Genomic DNA, 9,867 nt, shown 5'->3' on the forward strand with positions numbered 1-9,867 from the left:
TGTTTAAAAGAGAGTTTAAAATTTGAAATCTTTCCTTATTTGTTGATTAAAGGAGGATTTTAAATTTTAAGAAAATTTTCCTTTTTAACCATGTTCACGATTTAAAAGAAAGTTTAAAAATTAATAATTCTTATTTCTTATGTGGATATCATGATTTTAAAAGAGAGTTTAAAAATTAAAAAATTTCTTTTATAGCTTTCTACAAAAGATTAAGAGAAGAGATTAATCTCTTTCCTTATTTGTAGTTTAAAAGGATGGTTTTAATTTTTGGTAAAAACTTTCCTTATTTGTAAATCATCTACATGTTTAAAAGAGAGTTTAAAATTTGAAATCTTTCCTTATTTGTTGATTAAAGGAGGATTTTAAATTTTAAGAAAATTTTCCTTTTTAACCATGTTCACGATTTAAAAGAAAGTTTAAAAATTAATAATTCTCTTTTATTAGTTTCTACAAAAGATTAAGAAAAGACTTGATATCTTTCCTTATTTGTAGATTAAAAGAGATTTTAATTTTTAGAGATAACTTTCTTTTATCCACATGTTTAAAAGAAATATTTTAATTTATTAAATTTTCTTTTTATAAACCAATCATGAAGGGATTAAAATTATTGGAGAAATTTTTATAAATTTCTGGAGACAAATTAGGAAGTTTTAATTAATTAAAACTATCCTTGTTTGTAGCTTTTATATGGCCGGCCAAATAAAATTGAGAAAGAAAATTATTTTTAATTAAATAAATTTTCCTTTTCAATGGAAAAAGAATTAAGGAAGTTTTTATTAAAATTTCCTTATTTGCCAAGATCAAGGATTATAAAAGAGGGGGTAGAGGAGGCTTCAAGGCCAACGAATCTATTCTATTTTTCTCCCTCTTTTCCTTGGTGGTGTGGCCGGTCCTTCCTTCTTCTCTTCTTCTTCTCTTTGTGGCCGAACCTCTTCATGCTCATGGAGTTTTAATTGGTGGCCGGATCTAGCTTGAGGAAGAAGGAGAGAAAGCTTACATCCCTTGGAGCTTGGTTGGTGGAAAAGATCTTCATCTTTTGGAAGCTTTGTGCTTGGCCGAAATTTGAAGAAAGGAGAAGGTGCTTTGGTGGTTTCTCATCTCGGAAGATCGTTGCCCACACAACGTCCGAGGTTAGAAGAGGAATACGGTAGAAGATCAAGAGGTTTTTCTAAAAGGTATAACTAGTATTTTTTCTTTCCGCATCATACTAGTTATTTTTGGAAATAATACTAAATACAAGAGGCATATGATTCTAAAGTTTCGAATTTGTTTTCGATATAGTGTTCTTTTGTTTTTCTTTTCCTTGTGATTTGATTGTTCTTTTCAGTTAACCTAAAGTTATTTTAGGAAATTAAATATTAGCTTTCCATAAAAGGTTTTGTCTAGTCGGTGGTGGTTGCTCCCATATCCAAGAAGGCCATGTGCCTCGCTACGTCAGTACTGGGAACCAATTATGGAAATTAATATTTAATGGAATTAATAACTTAAGGTGACTTGGGTCGAACGTGTTAAGTTCCGCAGGAGATCCAAGTCAAAACCTAAAAGAACAAATAGATTAAGTTTTGGATCAAACGTGTTAAGTTCCGCAAGCGATCCAAAATTTAATTTAAAAGAACACATGGTAGCTAGGAAAAGGTTCAAACCTTTGTACAAATTTTTTTTACAGTGGAACCTCTAGGTTTTCCGAGTAGCAACCAACAATTCTAACGTTTCTTTAGATGCGGATCTTAGCGCGATCACGTGGTCGCGCCTCTATGGTATCCACACGAACAAGTCTCATTTGTCTCACAAACTCACAAGGTGGAGAATAAAACAACCAAAGGTTGTGCTAGCAACCTTTCTTGGAGGTTTCGGCCAAGTGGAAGAGAGGAGGAGGAAGAAGAGCTAGAGCACCAAAAACTCATCATGAAAATGAATCCAAACCCCTTTTTATAAATTCATGAAGTTGCCTTATGTCTTAATGTCAATTGTCTTGATTGACATTAATATTTGTCTTCATCGAATGAATCCAATGCATGTGCAATTCAAATGGTTCACTCTTCATCCAATGAATTCAATGCATGCAATGCATGAGCAATTCAAATTGTTCACTCTTCATCCAATGCATGAGTAACTCAAGTTGTACACTCCTCTTTCTTCATGAATTCAAATTTCATGAAATCATATAATGAGTCCAACTCATTATTTATTAATTAATTCATGAAATCATATAATGAGTCCAACTCATTAATCATCAAATAATTCATGAAATCATATAATGAGTCCAACTCATTAATTATTAATCCAATTGATTCAATGAGTCTAATTTGAATTGGACTCAATCCAATAGTTGGATTTAATTGAGTCTTACTCAACGAGTCCAATTTGAATTAGACTTAATCCAATGATTCATCATATGAATCCATCTCCATTGACTTGTTCTTTGTGTGTGACCCAATAGGTTCTCGTAATGTTGGCAATGTATCCAAATCAATATTTAAATACATAATCAATGAGTGGCATCTAGCAAGACATCATTACTACCCAAGTGACGAGAATGTCGAGATCCGACTTAACCTTTCCGTGGCTATTATCTTGTATGACTCAATCCTTCTATCCTCGATATCTAGATTGATCAATGTGGCATAGACCGTGTCATCCTCTTATCAATATTTATGTTTCTTGATCTCTAAGTAGACACACTCAATTAAATAAGCTCAATATCGTATATTGACTCATTTAAGCATGACCATGCATTCTTGTGTCCTACTAATCAAGATACCCATAGATATCACTTCCGTTATATGGAAGGGATAGATCTCATCTACATCACTCACATCCCTCCGCATAACTTAATGCATACCCAGTGATCGACTTTATGGTCCACCCTGTTACGGGTGACGTTTGACGATATCAAAGTATGCAACTCCTTATGTAGGGATCCATAGTGACTTCAGGTCTAAGGACTATTCATACTAATAGTCACATGAGAATGTTTATGACACTCATATAACGATCCATGAAACATTCTCATGGCGGGTCATTCAGTATATATTCTCTAATATATACTCATTTGTCAACCTGATATCTCATATCCATGACTTGTGATATTAAGTCATCCGTTGACCTACATGCTAGTCTTAACACATTAATATTGTCCTTGCATATTAATGCTTGACTAGGAATAGTTAAGAGTAGTGTTCTATGTATATCTACAATATCTCACTATCAATTCAACCAATTGATATGTTGTAGATTAGAACCTCCTACTCTAGACATTATTATACTTATTCATTCGGCACTAAATTGAAATAAATATAATATCAACTTCGCCTTTATTAATAATGAAATATGATACAAAAGGAGCCTTTTACAATCATCTCATAATTGATATTAGGGCTAATACTAACAGAGGAGTCACAATAGGTCACGGTTGACCGAATGTTGGGTAAGAAACCCTAGACTTAGTTTTGGAAGTTAGGGTTCGGTAATCAATTAGGCTAATCAATTACATCATGTTTTAAGTGATTAGGCTTAATCGCTTAAGTCGTTTGATCGCGGAAATAGAATGAAATAGAATGAATTGAGGTAATCGATTAAGTAAGCCTTAATCGATTAAGATGTTTTTGGGAGGAAATAGAAGCTATGGTAAACTATTAAGCAGGAAGACTTAATTGCTTATGACATTTCTCGCGATTGAACAAAATGCTGTCGAATCGATCTGGCTAATCGATTTAGCAAGCCTTAATCAATTGGGATAGTCGATTAAGCTTGAAAATCTAGTCATTCTGAGTAGGCTGCAAAGGTGGAATTACATAAAGAAAAAAGCTTAAGCGATTAAGGCGCCAATGGTAACCTACAAAAGGGTTTTTCATGACCGTTGCACGCAGAGCTCTCACGACAAATTTTTCACAACTCAACGCCAGTTCTTGATATTTAGGGGGAGATAAGTGCTATTGCATTTCCCACCTTCAAGAGGCATTCCAAAGTAAGAAGAGCTCAAGCAAATCAAGGTTCAAAGTGCTAAGTCGTATTTCGATTTGTATTTGCATTTGTTTCCTTGTTTCAAGTTGTATTTTTATTCTTGAGCTTGTGCGAGGCTTCTCCACCTCCGGATTATTTCTGAGAATGAGTGTTTTCATAGTGTAGAGGTGTGCACTGTGTGGATCCTTAGATTAGTCTCCTTATTTGATGTGGATACCAAGTAAATTCTATTTGTTAGCATTGGAGAAGCTTAGCTTCGAGTATTTCGCTACAAATCATCATTATCAAAGTGAAGCGAGCTATTCACCCCCTAGCTCTGAAGTGTCCTAACACTAATAAATAAATTATGTATATCAACAAAAATACACAAAAGAATTACTTAAAAAGTTTTGAATGGAAAATGCTAAAGAAATAAAAACATCAATGACAACTAACATAACTTTAGATAGTGATCGAAATGGAAAACCAGTAGATCTAAAATATTATAGAAGTTTCATAGGTAGTTTGTTATACTTATCTGCAAGCTGACTTAATATTTTATTTATAGTTAGTATGTGTATTAGATACCAAACCTGTACTAAGGAATCTCACCTAACTAATATAAAAAAGATCTTTAGATATTTAAAAGGCACACCCAATATCGGAATTTGGTATCCTAGAATGACTAGTTTTGAACTAATAGGACTTTTTAACTCAAATTATGATAACTGTAAATTAGATAGAAAAAGTACAAGTAGTAGGTATCAACTACTTGGACGATCATTTGTCAGCTAGTTTAGTAGAAAATAATACTGTGTTGCTTTATCTATTACTGAAGCAGAATATATAGCAATGGGTGAGTGTGTAACACATTTATTATGGATGATGCATACTTTAAAAGACTTTAACTTGAAGTATAAACATTTAAAAATATTTATTGATAATATTAGATCAATTAACTTAATAAAAAATTCAGTGCATCATTCACAAATAAAACATATTGAAATCAAACACCATTTTGTAAGAGATTATGTAGCTAGAGGAGATATTGGACTTAACTATATTAAGTCCAAATCAAATCTGGCTGACATCTTTATTAAACCACTCCCAGAATCAGAGTTTAGCAATATACGACAATAATTGGGAATGTGCATGATAGACTAGGACTTGGTCTATTTTCTTCATTTTTTTAAAAAATATTTTTTTTTATAAGATTCAAATAACTTTCAAGTGAATTTCAAATTCTAGGATACTTCCTTAATTATTTTCTAAAATTCCATTTCCCTAGTGTTTAAAAATTTGTTATGCACTTAGCCTAGGTTTCCCCCCTAGAAATTATGATCCTATAGAACTAGGTAGTCACCATCTCACAAGCACACTAGGCCTACATTGTATGTGTATTCAAAAACTTAGAATGATGTGAGATGCATAGGACTTTACCTGGACTTCATATGCTTATTTCAGTGCATCAATATAAGTATAGGCTTAAAATACTACAGTATTGATCAAATTAAATAATCCTTTTTAGTAAATCACTAGCTAGATCAATAGTTAACTTAACTAATCATGTAAAAATTATTATCTTTTGATAGCTAGCTAATAACTAAAGGTTAGATATTTAAGGATGAATTTTAGATGACTATGTTTTTTAAGAAATATCAGTTTAAGGGGAGGATATACTTTTCAATTTTTCTTTTTATTTTTCCTTTGAAAATTTTTGAAAGATAATTTTTTTTGGAAATGCTTTGAAAAACTTCATTCAAAATGTTTTGAAAACTACTTAAAAAAATACTTTGAAAGATGCTTCAAAAAATCTTTTGGTAACTATTTTAAAATATTTCTTGGAAACTATTATACAAATCTTTTGAAAAGTCTCTCGAAATATTCTTGCAAAACTACTATAGAAAAATTTCTTGAAAAATAGTTAGAAATATTTTACTTAGAAAATCTGTTATCAAGAATATTTTCTTGAAATATTTATTCCTTAAACTTATTGAAAATAATTTGAAAAATACCTTGGAAAATATTTTGTAAATTCTCCCTTAAACCTAACTTGTGTTCCCTAATTTTTAACTTATCTACAAGTTTGTGGTTCTTGTCGGTTATGAATTTATTTTTGATGAATGTTAAAGGGGGGAGGAGAGGGTTTAAAATAAGAAAAATAACATCTGAAAAATCTTAAATCATAACACAACAATAATTAGGATGTCAAATATTTCATTATGTTTTTGCTGTATATTTTTTTAACTTTAACCCAGGTTGTTATTGCATCAAAAAGAGAAAGATTATTGTGCAGTTAATACCACTGGTCAAACTTAGATTTCGATGAATGATAAATAATTTAAAGTTAGATGCTGTATTTTCAAATTTTTTATCAAGTGTGCAGGATTGAAAGACTTAGGATCTGACATCAGGCTGAAGCCTAAGTAGGTTGATACCTGGTAGGAAGTTAAGTTGGGTATGTGGAGTTTGATAACCGACTGAATCTCGATAGATTGATACATGGCATGAAGTCCAGCTGGGTCCGCGAGATCTGGCAATTGGCTGAAGTCCAAATGGAGCATATGGCAGGAAGACCTGGTGGGTCAAGAAGTCAAGTAAGTCCACAAAATGATAAGTAAAGGTAAACAACTGGAGAAGAAATCCAATGAGGTTGGATTCCTAGCTGAGGGAACAATAGGCGTTAGTCCGACCTATGATTTCCGTAAAATTCAAAGTCAGGACTCGACAATCCCGAGACTGTCAAAATATTTAATATTTATTTTTTATATTATTATCTATTTTGCTAACTATATAGTGCAGGAAATTAAAGTTGACTAGAAAAAGGGTCTCCAAGCACTTGGGAGGCATCTAGGCACCCGGAGGTCCGGGCACCTGGATTGGCCCAAACCCAATTTCTTGCAAATATGAGTTGGTGCACGTTGATTGACCATCACACATCAGTGTTCGGGCACCCGAGGCTAGTCCAAGTGCCCAAGAGTGGATAAAAGCTATCAGATAGAGCTTCATCGAGGTACAATCGCATCAACGATCCAAGCGTCCGGATGTGGTCCAGGCGCCCAAAGATGGATAATTTAGAGATGAAGCAGGATCGAATAGGCCTTGATCCAGGCACCCAGACGTGGTCTAGGCACCCAAAAATGCCTATAAAAGAGACTTTGACCAAGAATCTCAGTGCATCATTTTGCTACAACTCTTCTACTTACGTGTTGCACCAAAACACTCTCCACAATGCTTAGAAGTTGCTCTGACAACCAATGTTCAAAATTCTACTTTCGGTTGTTGGTAGAATTATATTTTGCACTTTAACTTTCTATCTCATTATAATTATTTGATTGATATTAGTGGATTATCCATTGGAAAGGTCATATTTATTTATTTTATGATTCAATTTCTATAAATAGACCTAATAATATGGAAACGTGCTTACACAATATCAATTGCGTTCAAAGGTTCACCTCGGTTCTATCATATGATCTAATACTAATTAATAAAGGTGGGGGTTCTGTGTACTATATATAGTACTGCACTCTTAAAAAAAATAGTATATGTAGGATCATAGTAGATAATCTCATTCATTTGAAGTCTTGTCTTTTAAATGTAAATCAAAGTAATAGTAGTAGCGGAATAAAAGAATAACATAGACGTAGTCGGTTTTATTTGGTTCATAGTTCAGCGACTACTACTTCAAGGCCCACGATTCTTGATCGCTTCGATGGGCAAACTAATATAGTTATTCTCTCCAAAAACTTTTGGAAAAGAAGCAAATTCATACAAGTATGAATGTAAAGTAAAATACAAATCCAATATACCAATAACAAATGAATACGATGAAGCATTGGTTGTCGGAGCATTGCCAAGTATAGCCGAATATGTATAAATAAATCAGATTTTTTTCCCGTAAAACATGGATCGCATCATGGCGCATATAGTTTTGAGCAAAATAACATGAAATGGAATATACCTCGTAGTCCTTGACAAATGTGAACGATATCACAAATAAATGAGAGCTCCATGTGTAACTCCTCCAGTGGTATCCATGCGCACTAAATCATAAACTCGACACGATCCGTTAGGTATTGGCTTCTTAGATCAAATTGATAAAACCTTTTAGAAGCAATATTATTTTTCTCTTCTTACAACTCTCGCAAGCTTCTCTCCTTTTAAACTATCTATCATTGCCACTCACAATTGCACCGATTCACAAATCAATTATGTGCATGCACATATTGTTGGGACCTTGATGTCCGCTAGAGTGGGGTGAATAGCGTCTCACCCAAAACGTCGCTTCCTACAATGGTTAATATGCACAGCGGAATAAAAAAAATAAATACTAACAATAGAAAGCAAACCTAACACGTTGATTTAACGTGGTTCGGAGATAAAGCTCCTACTCCACGAATGTCCGTAAGGTGGACGATCCCGATCCGTCGGTGGATGATTCCTCGGAGAACTTCCGGCTAGCTTACGTAGCTCTTTGTGAGTGGAGAAATCTCGCCACAACCTCGTACAAACACACTAGATCACTTGGACATTTGGAAACTCTAATTAGGGTTAACCACCACTAATTTCGTCAACCTTAGCCAAACACCCCGAGCTCTATTAAATAGAGCTTGGGAGGAAAACACCCACTGTTTTCTCTACCACCAGTTGACTGGTACAACTACCAGTCGACTGGTCCTAAGTGAAATTTGACCATTACAAGCCAACGGTCGGCTATCAGTCAACACTCAAGTATAGTAACACTACAGTAAAACTCTAATCCTAGGATTTAACCCTCGAGTACATTCACTCAACACTCGTCCTCGCTCGACCAACCTAGACCTAGCCTTTTAGCCTCCTCCATCAGCCTTGCGTCCCTCGGATGCCTCCCCATCCTTCACGTCTTGCCTTCTGAAGCTTCCATCGACAATTGTAAAACTTTGTTTATCCATAAAACAAAGTTAGTATGGACAATATATAATAATTGAAGTCATGTAAAATAGAGTTAGATGAATATGCATGAATAGTATGATAGTTAGGGTTGTCTTGATCGTAACTTAGAAATCCCTTGACCTTTTCAATTGGATCGGTGCCTAAGGTTTGTTCCTACAGGGACATAAGTTTACTGCACTCACTCCAGAAGCATACCTCAACTCGCTTGCTAAACATCGGGTCCTCCAGGCCTGTTTAGACTTTAACTGCTCAGCATCAGAGCACCCTCTAGGGACCTATCGAGTCCACCTGTCAAATGTCAAGTCCACTTTACCCATCTGGACTTTCTGTTAAGACTTTCTTTGCCTAGTATTGGGTCCAACTAACCTACTAGGACTTTCTAAGTTGAGCATCTTGCACACTTGATCAGCTCGTCAGATAATAATAAGACTTAACTTGAACCTTTAACAATATCAAAATATAGATTTGATTCTGATTTTCCCTGCATCGACAGTATATCAGTATCTACTATATTAAAATGATTATTATTTTAGACAGAAAAACGAGCTCCTCTATTTAATGTCATCTTAGAGGTTAACCATTCAAAAATGCAACAAGCTCTGAAACTTTATTTGGTTTATTGTTATGATCTACTTGCATATGGAAATAACGAAGATTTTAGCTTAAAATGTGTCTTTCATTATAAAAATGTATGTTAATTATTTTTTTTACATTTTTACAAATAATTACTCTATCTATATTTTTCCCCATGGATATGGAGGGAGGTACGTCAGTTCTCGAGATGCCATGTGTCCACCATCTGCGCTGTGTTCTGGGGGCTTGATTTTGTCTTAGAAGATTCAGGATAAGTATGTTTATTATTATTTTTTTTAGTTTTTTGATTTACTGTATTTTAATAATTTGACATTTTATTATTTTTAAAGGTAGATCCGTTACCTTAGCGGCTCCCCTAGTGCCGGTCCTACGGATATGGAGGGAGGTTCATGCAGG

Source organism: Zingiber officinale, chromosome 10A, assembly GCF_018446385.1.
Source record: "Zingiber officinale cultivar Zhangliang chromosome 10A, Zo_v1.1, whole genome shotgun sequence".
In the NCBI taxonomy this organism is placed as follows: Eukaryota; Viridiplantae; Streptophyta; class Magnoliopsida; order Zingiberales; family Zingiberaceae; genus Zingiber; species Zingiber officinale.